Source organism: Oryx dammah, unplaced genomic scaffold, assembly GCF_014754425.2.
Source record: "Oryx dammah isolate SB20612 unplaced genomic scaffold, SCBI_Odam_1.1 HiC_scaffold_8, whole genome shotgun sequence".
NCBI classification, from domain to species: domain Eukaryota; kingdom Metazoa; phylum Chordata; class Mammalia; order Artiodactyla; family Bovidae; genus Oryx; species Oryx dammah.
This window is the reverse complement of record NW_024070192.1, coordinates 55,776,326-55,789,029: the sequence shown is the minus strand read 5'-3', so window position 1 is coordinate 55,789,029 and position 12,704 is coordinate 55,776,326. Positions and strand designations below refer to the sequence as shown.

General features: G+C 37.9%; 1 protein-coding gene and 1 long non-coding RNA gene across 2 annotated transcripts in view; one reads left to right on the top strand and one right to left on the bottom strand.

Annotated features, from left to right (window-relative positions):
• The window catches only part of LOC120866507, a 14,981-nt gene extending 4,116 nt beyond the window's left edge, over positions 1 to 10,865 (bottom strand). The window contains exons 1-2 of the long non-coding RNA XR_005721674.1: positions 10,854 to 10,865; positions 7,770 to 7,775 (exon numbers count right to left, since the gene is read on the bottom strand). This is a non-coding gene — a long non-coding RNA (uncharacterized LOC120866507). The remainder of the gene's footprint in view (positions 1 to 7,769; positions 7,776 to 10,853) is intronic.
• Positions 1 to 12,704, top strand: part of LOC120866506 (phosphatidylcholine transfer protein) — a 193,226-nt gene that overhangs the window by 50,177 nt on the left and 130,345 nt on the right. The gene's annotated exons all lie outside the window — the stretch shown is intronic.

Genomic DNA, 12,704 nt, shown 5'->3' with positions numbered 1-12,704 from the left:
TATATATATCTGAGCCCTCATTAAATATTTTCTGCCCATCAGTTCCTAAAAATTGGATTTCTTGTGCATTTTAAACTGTTGATAAAACTGACAAAAATAAACAGAATGTCAAATGTTGGAATGAGAGGGCAAAAACCACTGAAGGTGGGAAAAGTCACATAAATAAATATGTGGAGGAGCATGAGTCACATTCCTTTGTTTCTCCAAATATGTTTCAGAATTTTGACCCTTTGTGTGAGCTCAAATGACAAATTCCAGTTCCTGCCAAGTGAGCACAAGCTATTTGTTAGTCTCTCTTTATCCTCCTCCTGTCCTTCCAGTGATGAAGTCTCCAGAGGTTAAACACTCTCATTAGTAATCTCACCAGTAGAACCCCTGAAAAATCAATGTTTGTTGCCCTTTGGTTTTTAATCTTAATGACTCTTCATCACACACAGACCCTTCACTGTGCTATTCACAGTTTGATATATCCAAAAGCGTGCTTCAGCTGTGATCAAAGAAAATAAATTTCCCACTATTTCACACACACACACACACATGCACACACACACTAACCCTCCTTTTTCCACCAGCAACTGAAACTTAAAGTGGAATGATTATGATATGAGACTTTCGTAAAGACCTATCCTCATGCCTTCAGTTTTATTAAAGGCACAAATGTGCAGTCACATTTAACAGTGTTTACTTGGAGGCATGGAATGTTTACCCTTGGAAACGTATCATGCATCTCTCACCTTACTGCGAACAAAAGGGCATTGTAACTTCATGTAGTCTGGCTGCTTGCTTGAATTTAGTTCTGCACTTAAATAAAAAAAGAATGTTTGAGTATCAGTCATCTTGAAATCCAAGGAACTTATTCATAGAGCTTCACAAATGATTAATATCACTGCAAAAAGAGAGTGAGGGCTGTGTGTGTGTGGTTCAGAGAACCATTGGCTGCCTCTCCTGAGTAACTTATACAAGATCAATATTTATCAATGTAAGCCATGAATTGTGGCACACTGTAGGAGAGCCAAATACTTCATTTTCTGTCCCTTTGCCCCTGGAAGGAGCACAGCAGAGTGATATGTTGGCACAAAGGCCACTTAAAGTGGTTGTCGCTCAGTTTCTGTTGCATTGACTGAAACTGCAAATTGCTGTCATGGATGATACTCATGACTAAGGCGTAGTAGATATTAAAAATGTATCTGTTGAGTAAATAAGTGAAGAGGAAATAAGCAAACATTGTTGTCACTGTTCACAAAGAGAAAAGAGGACTGTCCACTGAATGTATTCTGTTAAGACAGAACACCTGCTAGACCTTATGCACTGAATGAGGACACATCTGTCACCTGGAATAACCTACTAGCCACATGTGTAAATAATTAAAATACATAATAATGAAAATCTCTGTATTCTTGACTAAAGGTTAAAAAAAGTGTTCTGGAGATCCAGAGGAAGGATCAACTAATTCTGCTCAGAGAAGTTTAGGAAAGATTAAGAGTCTGTAGGAGTTTAACAGGCTTGTGGTGAATGGGGAAGGGAATTTTAGGAAGAAGTAATGGCATGAACAAAAGAAACATAAAAAGACCTTCAGATTGTATAAATGTGACGTGTTGCCATAAATGATTAGAGAACTTGTGTCAGTAATGACAAGTAAGTCTGATCTTTTCCATTAGAATTGGATTGTATAAGGCTTTATACACTCAACTGGTGAGATGTAACCTTTCGTAAGCAAGAGAAGATCAGCATAGACATTTAAACATGGAAGTGACATGATCAGATTCCCTGTAGCGATGCATCTTTGGGGCAAGGGGTCAAGCACATTCTTGTGAGTAGGGTGTTCAGTTCAGTTCAGTCCCTCAGTCATGTCCGACTCTTTGCAACTCCATGAATTGCAGCATGTCAGGCCTCCCTGTCCATCACCAACTCCCGGAGTTCACTCAGACTCATGCCCATCGAGTGCGTGATGCCATCCAGCCATCTCATCCTCGGTCGTCCCCTTCTCCTTCTGCCCCCAATCCCTCCCAGCATCAGAGTCTTTTCCAATGAGTCAACTCTTCGCATGAGGTGGCCAAAGTACTGGTGTTTCAGCTTTAGCACCATTCCTTCCAAAGAAATCCCAGGGTTGATCTCCTTCAGAATGGACTGGTTGTAGATGAAGCATGAACTCTTAAGCAGGGCATGTACAAAGAGCAAGAAAACAGCCATCTTGAGTGGCCTGGACATACACTCCACCACTACATACTCTGCAGGACTCTTGTAATCTTAGTCTACCCCTCTTTCTTGATATCTCTGGAGCCAGGTATGTTGAGGTGCACTGCAACCAAATACCAGCAATGTAACACAGACACCTGCAACTAAGACTATCAAGAATAAGTCAGGTACTTACTTATCATGTCAATTTTTCATAAAAGTCCAGAGAAAAACAATAGCATTGTTGAGACTGGCTCGGCTAGCAGGGTTTCTGAAAGGGCAACACAGCAAGAGAATGAGAAACAAGACAAAAGAATTCAGAGAAAAGCGAGGATCAGGGGACCAACATTGCTCCAAGGTGAAGGTGCCAAAACTGAATCCAAGCCAGCTTTATTACACTTTCAGCCATGAAGGAGTTAAACTAGGACTCATGTGGCCTTCAGGGCCAAAGAACAAAGTGATCATTAGCCATTGAGTAATTAGGAAACAGTAATCAATAACAAATCAATAACCACGACTAATATTCTTATCTACAGATTTTCTACCAGATATGTAAAACGTGTGACTCTGAGATGCCAGTTGAGAAATAGTCTGGGGTTGTTTTTCTGACCCCAGGATCATATTCTGTTTTCAAAACTATGACCAGTTCCCTCTGGACTTGTTCCAAGAGTCTCATGCCTTATAGCATCCAGTTTATCAATAATTATAAATTTCTTTTGCAGCCCTTGCTGGGGCCTGCTTTTCTTTTATTCTTTCTGTCTCCTACATTTCTCCCTTTTTGATTTTGCACATGATGAGAAATGGTGAGAAGTGCTAGTTGCTGTTGTTTGCTTTGTTGTCTCTTGATAGTTCTTCTCCAGACTATACAGAAACACAAACACATAATTAATAGCACTCCCATAACCAGAGCAATTCCGTATCCAAATGTCTTGATCTGTTTTAAGGGATTAAGAGAAGAAAGATTATCAGCAACAGTATCAAGAAAATCTGATCCAGAAATTACATTGAGATGTTTGTTAAAAGCTTTTAATATATCTTGTTGTAGACTTGAATATCTACAAAACTATTACCTTGGTTCAATAGGTGTTGTTTAACTTTCTCCCATTTGAATTGTGTCTTGTTATATTTGAAAGCTGTTACACAAAGGAAGTATAGTTCCAATCACATCTTAGTCTCACCTGTTTTTGTAAACTGACTAGTTAATCTCCTTGGGAGGCCAACATTCCATCAATTTTTTGTTGAATGGTCCAAAGGACATCAGCATCTTTATGCCATTCTTGTATAAAATGAACTGTCTGTATAGATTTATGAAGAGCCATTCCAGCTACGGCTGCCACAGTGGTAGTAGCAATAACGCCTAAGACAGCAGCAATTAGCAATCCCAGAAAATGTTTAAGATTTTTCAATATTTCTTCAATAACTTATAATGTAGGGCTTTCTTGCCAAGGTGGTTATAAATCAACTGGAACCCATATGCCAGTTCTGGTTTTAAGAATGTAAATACTCTGCCAGCTTTCATTAAAGGGAATGGTAAAAAAAAATGATAAAGTTAAAATGATAAAGTTAAACAACACCTATTGAACTGAGATAATATTTCTGTAGATTTTCAAGATCTACAACAAGATATATTAAAAGCTTTTAACAAACATCTCAATGTAATTTCTGGATCAGATTTTCTTGATACTGTTGCTGATAATCTTTCTTCTCTTAACCCCTTAAATGTTCAAGTATAAAATGAACAATCAAGACATGTTACTAATCCCAAATTGGGATCATATTTTGCTGGTCCAATCATATAAACAAAAGGAATTCTTTTACAAGTCTGAATAGTGTGGGTGGAGTTTTTTGTAAAATTAAAGGTAGCTTTTGGGTCATTTGGGGTAGAAGGTGGGAGGGGGGCTCAGGATTGGGAACTCATGAACACCCATGGCTGATTCATGTCAATGTATGGCAAAACCAATACAGTACTGTAAAGTAAAATAAAGTAAAAATTAAAATTAAAAAAATAATAATAACCGAAGAAATGCTCCCCCCAAAAAAAATTTAAAAAAAAATAAAATAAAATACATTCAGTATATCGTTCCTTCCAAGAGATTAGTTATTTTAATGCCATGGGTATTTTCCATATTTCATCATGAAAGGGATAATGAGCTAAACAAGGCAAGGGGTAGCTAATCCCTCCCCATGTCATATGAGGGATTGACTACCATAAGTACTAATTGCCTTATCATTATATAGCCGTGGGGAAGACACTTTAGATTCTATAAGTTTAGGGGTTCCTTGGGGTCCCCAGTTGATAATGGAGCCTTCTGCAGCATTAACAAGTGACCTTCTGATCCTTTACATAATTTCCATCGTAACCAATTTTAAACACCATGGCTAATTTCAGCAACACAATCAGGAAGGTCAGGTAGATTCATCATGCTGGAAGTTTCCTCTTTTTCTAAAAAAGTAAAGGCAGTTAACAGAAGGAGGGCAGTCTTATCCTCATTTGATTCCTTGACAACTGACAGCCACTTTTTATATCCTGTTTTAATACATATACTTCCAAAACCAATACAATTAGCAGTGGCATCAGAGCCAATAGTATAGTTAATCAACTGACTACCTTCTTTTTCCTTTACAGTCTATTTTAATGTGTCCTAATTTTCCACTTTGGTGACATCTCATATCTGTCTTTTTATTAGCCTTAGACGATGCTTGAGCCAGAAGTTGCATTTTATATGGTTCTGACCCAATATCCTGGCAAACTTTAAGGTATTCTTCTAAAGGGGCACCCTGTGCTTTGAGAGGCAGAATCACCTTTTTACCTTCTGAGTTAGCATTGTCATAAGCAAGAACTTCATAGCAAATCTTTCAAACCAGGTTGTGAGAGTGTTTTATTTAAATTTTGATGTAGCCTGGCAATAAAATCTACATAAGGTTCCCCATTTGATTGTTTAATTTGGATAAATGAAACCGAGGCTTGTCTGGGTGGATTTATTCTCTCCCAGGCTTTTAAACATATCATTCTCACTTGAGTGAGTAATAATTGATCTTCAAACTGTAACTGAGCTTGAATGCCAAAATGTGTCCTGCTACCCATTAACTGATCAAGTGTTATATCAACTGGTGGGTTGGCTGTCACATTTCTGCGAGCTTGTTGATTTGCCTCATCTTGCCACCAAGTCCTAAACTGTAAAACTTCCAAGGTGGATAAGCAAGTTCTGGCTATCGTTTCCCAGTCATAAGGAATTAACCGTTCAGTTTGTGAAAGTCCCTGAATTAGTCCCATGGTATAAGGAGAATTAGTTTCATATTGTGTACATGCCTGTTTTATCTTCTTTATGGTTTTAAATGGTATGGCATTATAATCATAATGCATTCCTCCTTGTGGGAATTGAGGATCTGGTGGGATTTGAGTTACAGCCACAGGGAGAACTAAAGCGTCTTCATCCCCCTGCAACTGTGTCATGCAAACTCCCTTTTGTAAAGGTGTCATTTTATTAGGCACAGTTATCTGTGGTTTAAAAGCAAATCCATCATCCCAAGGGGTTTCAGATTGAAAGGAGGGGGCTCGACCAAAGGTGCAGTTGGTTGAGCGAGAATGATCTGTTCTTGACTTCTATCATTCTTTTGGCTTTTTTCATTTTTATTGATTGTTTCTCTTCCTCATCACCTGTATTATCGTATAAGTTCGTTTCCTCCATTCGCTCTTGAATTTGTTCTACAAAATCCCCTGAATCCGAGGTTTTGGATCGCAGCGGTCCTAAAGCTGTGCTAATAAGATTCCCTTCTGACCATATAGACAAAGGCATCTTTTCGCTGCGTTGGTAGGCACGGTGCAGGCAACGCATAACTTCTTGCCATGCCTCATGCCTCAAAGTCCCTTTATCTTGATCTAGCCAGTAGCAATATTTTTCAATAGCAGAAAACAATTCTTTAAAAGAGTGAGATATCTCAACCCCCCAACTTTTTTTTTAATTTTACTTTATTTTACTTTACAATACTGTATTGGTTTTGCCATACATTGACATGAATAAGTCTTTAACACTGGCATATAGTCACTATGCTGAGAAGGATTTTGCCCCATTGTTACTCTGATTGACAAATCCGCAGGGGTGTACTTCCCAAGTACTTTCCTCGTCCGCCGAGCTGGCCGGATTTCCCCGCGTTTCTGCCGCTAGGAGCTAGCCTCACAGGCTGATTCACTTTCGGTCCGTGTTCGGGTGCCACTTGTTGAGACTGGCAAGCAGTGTTTCCGAAAGTGCCATACGGCGAGAGAATGAGAAACAACAATTCAGAGATAGGATCAGGGGACCAACACCGCTCCAAGGAGAAGGTGCCAAAACGGAATCCAAGCCAGCTTTATTATACTTTCAGCCGTGAAGGAAAGAATATGCAGGAAGTTGAACTATAACTCATGTGGCCTTCAGGGGCAAAGAACAAAGTGATCATTAACCGCTGAGCAATTAGGAAACAGTAATCAATAAAAAATCAGTAACCATGACTAATATTTTTATCTACAGATTTTTCCACCAGATATGTAAAACATGTGACTCTGAGACGCCAGTTGAGAAACAGCTGGGGTTGGTTTTCCAACCCCAGGATCATATTTTGTTTTCAAGACTATGACCTGTTCCCTCTGGACTTGTTCCAAGAGTCTCATGCCTTATAGCATCCAGCTTATCAATAATTATAAATTTCTTTTGTGGCCCTTGCTGGGGCCTGCTTTTCTTTTATTCTTCCTGTCTCCTACAAGCATCTTGCTGTAGACTCAGCAATTAGACTAATATGACAGTGAAGCCACCACTGTCATCCAACCTGCAAAGAGGTTTCCCTCCACTCAGACAGGGAGTGAAATGTAAGATGCTTAACAAGTACAATACAGGGGGAGACCGTGAGCTTTAAGCAAATACAAGCAGTAACAGCATTCTGAGGAAACACCACCCCTGCCTCTGGTTTCTCTCTTGGCCTGCTGAACCATACTGCCATCTACCCTCAGTCCCCGCAGCCAGGGCCAGATGCTGGGACAGTCTATACTGTCTACACACCATCTGGTAGAGGAGGACAGAGAGGAGAGGACAAATGGGATTCCACTTGTTTATCAAGTCTAGTACTGTCTCTATGGGATGCGGCTTTGAGAAGGGCTTCAGTATTGCACCTGGACTCAGGAGGAAAGTCTCCCATAGGAAAGAAGCAATGGTTATCATCCATGTAAGAAAGAAAAGAAGAGAAGGAGGCAGCTGGCATAAGCTAAGCATTTGCCATCCCTGAATTAGCAGAATGTTGGAAAACCTTGGTGAGAAATCGTTGCCATATGTCCTAACTTATGTCAATCTCAATGTGTAAGTGGGATTATACATTGTGAAGGGAGTGTATTTAAATATTTTATACTATATACTAAAATATATTAAAATGTGATTGAAATTTTTATATGTTCTGTAATACTCCTGCATATAGAATACTTCATGAATCATGTGAGATTTAACACAAAAAAAATAGAGGATTACTTTATAGTTTGTAGTTTAAGGTAAGATCCTGGGGGATTTCCCCTGATGATCTAGTGGTTAAGAATCCATGCTTCCAGGAAAAGAGGTATCTTACCGGGGCACCAGTCTCTGGTCAATGAAATAAGATCCCACATGACATGAGGTGTGGCAAAGAAAAGAAAAAAAAATAGGATGCAGGAGAAATTAGACCTTTATTAAGTAAAACAGTGAATAGAGGCAGGAAAGCAAGTTGAGAGTGGTAAGGTGAAAAGGAAGGTAATTTCAGTATTGGATGTAAAAGTTATAGATTCAAAGAGGATTTGCAGAGAGAGATTCTTAATAAAGTGTTTGAAGTCTAGGGTTGAAGCCCAGATGAATATTCTGGGGGTGGAGAAATAAACTTAGGATTCTTCAGAATATGGGCAACATTTCATGCACTGCATGAATAATATCTCTCAAGAAGAAATCCTAATGAACACCAACATTTAAGTAATGAATAGAAGAAAAGGAAGATCCATATGGATGATTTACCATACCCACAAAGTGTATTCACAATTTGAGAAAAATGTGAAATTGTCTCTCAACCTTTCACTTGCCACTCATGCACACAGAGAAACAAAGGGGGTTTTTAGTTTTTACCCTGGTAGACTAGCTTGTTTTCCACTCTAGGAAAGGTCGATTACATTTATCACAATCTATTTGAAAGAATGGGAAAACTACAATGAAAGTAGTGACCTAGGGGCTAAAAAACCCAGGGAAAAATGCAAATAGATGAATACGTTACTAAGGCTTTACACTTCCTCTTGAGGTTTTTACTAATTTATAAGTCAAGGCAAAGAAGCTGAGAAGCTAAGCAGAGCTTAGATGGTATTAGGGAGGTTGTATCTTCTTTGGAGAAATGTCTATATAGGTCTTCTGCCCATTTTTGATTGGGTTGTTTGACATTGAACTGTATGAGCTATTTGTATATTTCAGAAATTAATGACTTTTTGATTGCATCATTTGCAAATATTTTCTTCCATTCTGTAGATTATCTTTTTTTTTTTATGCTTTCCTTTGCTGTGCAAAATCTTTTATGTTTAATTAGGCCCCATTTATTTTCTTTTGCTTTTGTTTCAATTACTATAGGAGATGGATCCAAAAAATATTGCTGTGATTTATATCAAAGACTCTTTTTATTATGCTTTCTTCTAGGAGTTTTATACCATCTGGAATTACATTTAGGTCTTTAGTCCATCTTGAGTTAATTTTTGGTATGGCTTAGAGAATGCTGTCATTTCATTCTTTGACAAGTAGCTGTCTAGTTTTCCTAGCAGCACTTTTTGAAGAGACTGTGTTTTCTCCTTTGTATCTTCTTGCTTCCTTTGTCATAAATTAACTGAGAAAAAGTAAGTGGGCTTATTTTGGGGATTTATATCCTGTTCAATTGGTCTATGTCAATATCTGTATCTATTTTGTTTTTGTGCTAGTACCACACTGTTTTGATAACTATAGCTTTGTAGTATAATCTGAAGTAAGGGAGCCTGATTCCTTCAGTTCCACTTTTTAATTGCTTTGGCTATTCCAGGTCTTTTATATTTCTATACAAATTAAAAATAATTGTTCTAGTTCTGTGAAAGACCTAGACTTTAAAAAAACTGGAATTTCTATGTCCAAAACATTAGAAAAGATTATTCATGTATGGAGAAATGTCTACATAGGTCTTCTGCCCATTTTTGATTGGATTGTTTGGTATTGAGCTGTATGATCTATTTGGATATTTCAGAAATTAATGTCATCAATTGCATGACATGTAGATTAGATGAAAAATTTTAGCTGTAAACTAGAATATGTTTAAAAAAAAAAGAAAGTAAAATTATGGAACTGAAAAGAGAAAAGCTGAAATTAGCAACTCAATATAAATTCCTAACTATGAAGTAAATACAAGTGTTGTCCAGTCACTCAGTCCTGTTCAACTCTTTGTGACCCCACGGACTGCAGCACACCAGGCTTCCCTGTCCTTCACTATTTCCCAGAGTTTGCTCAGACTCATGTTCATTGAGTCATTGATGCCATCTAACCATCTCCTCTGAGGTGAGAATTAAGGTGTGTGAAAATAATTCTGTTGGAAATACACATATAGAATCATGGAGATAACAGAATATTGGAAAATACAGAAATATCCAAGAAATATATGGATGAAGATAAGAAATTCTAAAATCTGTGTAATTATGACATCATAAAAGTGAGAGAAGATAATAAAGCAGAATGTTTGAAGAAATACTGGTGGGCTTCCCAGGTGGACCTAATGGTAAAGTACCCACCTGCCAATGCAGGAAATGTAAGAGGTGCAGGTTCAGTCCCTGGGCCAGAAAGATCCCCTGGAGGATGGCATGGCAATCCACTCCAGTGTTCTTGCCTTGAGAATCTCATGGACAGTCGAGTCTGGTGGGCTACGGTCCATTAGGTCGCAAAGAGTTGGACACAACTGAAGCGACTTAGCACGCAGCAGCACTGGTAGAAAAACTTCTAAAATTGCTGAAGGACATCAAACTATAAATTTTAGAATTGTTACAAACAAGCAGAAAAAGCTTTGAATAAAACACATTTTAATTCATCACAGTCCTAAATAATGAAACAAAATAAAATATTAAAAGTTGTCTAAGGGGAGAAAAGATACTTTAGCTTAAAAAATCCTAAGGCTTGCTACAAATCAGAGTTTTTTCAAGGGAAGCAAATTGATAGACACTTACCACTATACCACTGCCTGGGCATCAGAGGACTACCATCTGATGCCCAGGACTACACAGAACCAGAAAAAGGTAAGTTGCCTATTGAAAACACAAACCATCGGGAAGCCTGACTCCATTACTGGAATTCAGCCACTATTTCATCCAATCATTGTGTAATTGGAAGCATTCTACCTGGGCCCACAGTGGACCCCAATCTATATATACTGTCCAGCAAAAGGGTAGGAAACAACACCTAACCCTATGAAGATAACTCGCCTCAGTTCTTGAAAATTCTCTCATGTCTCAAGTGGATCTCTATAACCAGTTGAGGGCAGAGGGGATTAAGATAACAAGTCTCCAAGTTAAACCTGAGTACTAGACAGGAAAGTTGATATACTCTGACTTTTGGATGAGAATGTTGATATCCTTGCTATAGTCTTTGCATTTGTGGAAGTAATATCAAATAGTCTGTTCCCTTTGCTATGTTTAAAGGGACAGGAAGAACTTGTCAGGTTCATCATAAAAGGTAGATTTGTGGAAGAGAAAGGGAATCCCCAGTTGAGTCCTAAGAAATAAAGGCCTGTGTTCCTAAGTCCTACCCAGGTCATGGATGAATGTCACTCTGTTAATGACTCAGAAGACATTTGGTGCACTTTCCCTGTGTTCAAAATGAAATTTATATACTTTTACAGGAAAACAAAGCATATCAGAACATGTGAAGCATAGTCATGAGGGGAACCGTGGTTTTAATGGTGGGAGTCTCTTCTTCATTCAAGAACTTTCTTTTGATGAAGTAGTTAGGCTATAATGGAGCCTACAAAAATGAGCTGTAAACAACAGTTTAATCCGTAGGGCAATGAAATCATGCTGAAGGGTTACAGTGACTTTTTTCATCACCATTATCACCACTAATGCTACTTGAAAACCACTGTGTTTACAGCAGCTATCTTCATGAAGGGCTGAGCTCTCAAGCATGCATGGAACTAATACAATGCAGATATTTCTTTCTTTTTCTCTCTTTAATTTTTATTGGAGTGTAGTTGGTTTACAGTATTTTGTTAGTTTCCAGTGTACAGCAAAGTGAATCAGTTATACATATACAAATATCCACTCATTTTAAATTTCTTTTCCCATGTCAGTCATCACAGAGTATTGAGTACAGTTTCCTGTGCTATACGGCAGTTTCTTGTAAGTTATTTTATATATAGTAGTAAATATATGTCAATCCCAGTCTCCCAGTTTACATACTTTCTTATTTTGCCAGATACTGCAGAGTTCCCCTCCCCGGTGCTGGTATCTCAGACAGTGTGTATGACAATGCCAGGCTCCCTCCACTCTTGGCTAATATTTCTATTGGCAGAAATTATTAACATTCTGGGTTGTCCTAGTCTCTCTATTCCTTTCTTGCTTGACGCCTAACAAGACTGACATAAGTATCAGAATCGTATCTACAATTTTGATTTAAGATGGACTCTCACCCTTGCCATTTCCTCTGGGAACAAAGAAAATCCTTGTCTCCTAATCACCTTTTCTACTGGTAAGCTTAAGAGAACTCTGTCTTTTATAAAATAGTAAATCTCTGACTGATACCCCATCCATGTTGATAAAATGCACTGCAGGAGATGAGACTGACCTTGTTTTTTAAACATTCTGCATGAAGCCAGTGTTTAACCAAGCAATAAGATTACAGCTGAATTGTATAGAAACAAATATCAGAGCCTGAAGAGATTGGTGAACTGTGCTTCTTTTTCACTTTAAAGCATCTTTTAGCATTCTCAGGAGTTAAGATGCTGGAGTAGATGAGAGTTGAGAAAATTAAGTGCATAGCAGTTATCTTGAATTCAATTTATTCCATTTGAAAATTCAGTGATTTAACTCCCTTTGACTAAAGCAAATTCCAATACTTTTAAGCTATTTAGAGCATTTTCTTTTTGTGTCAGGAATCATTTTAATATCCATTACCTTATTATAACTTCTTAAAATGCTAAGAGTAAATAAAGTTGTCATTAGTGACAATAATAAATGCAGTGTTGGTGAGAGCAATGGTTTAAATGATGATGATGATGATGTTCACTCCTAGATTTTAGGTCATGTGATAGCTTATTTACATACATTACAGCATTTAACTTTTCCAACAATCCTATAAGTCAGAGAAATAAGACCTACATGTGTGAAGTGACTTGTCAAAGGTCCCACAGCCTGTAAATACTAGATTACACTTTGGAATCAAAGACTTTTGTCTTCTCAGACTCTTGGATTTATGTACTGGCAAATCTGATGCATAAAATGCCCTTTCTTCTCCCAAGATAATGCATCTTATTTTTATCAGAACTTGGATTAACCTCAC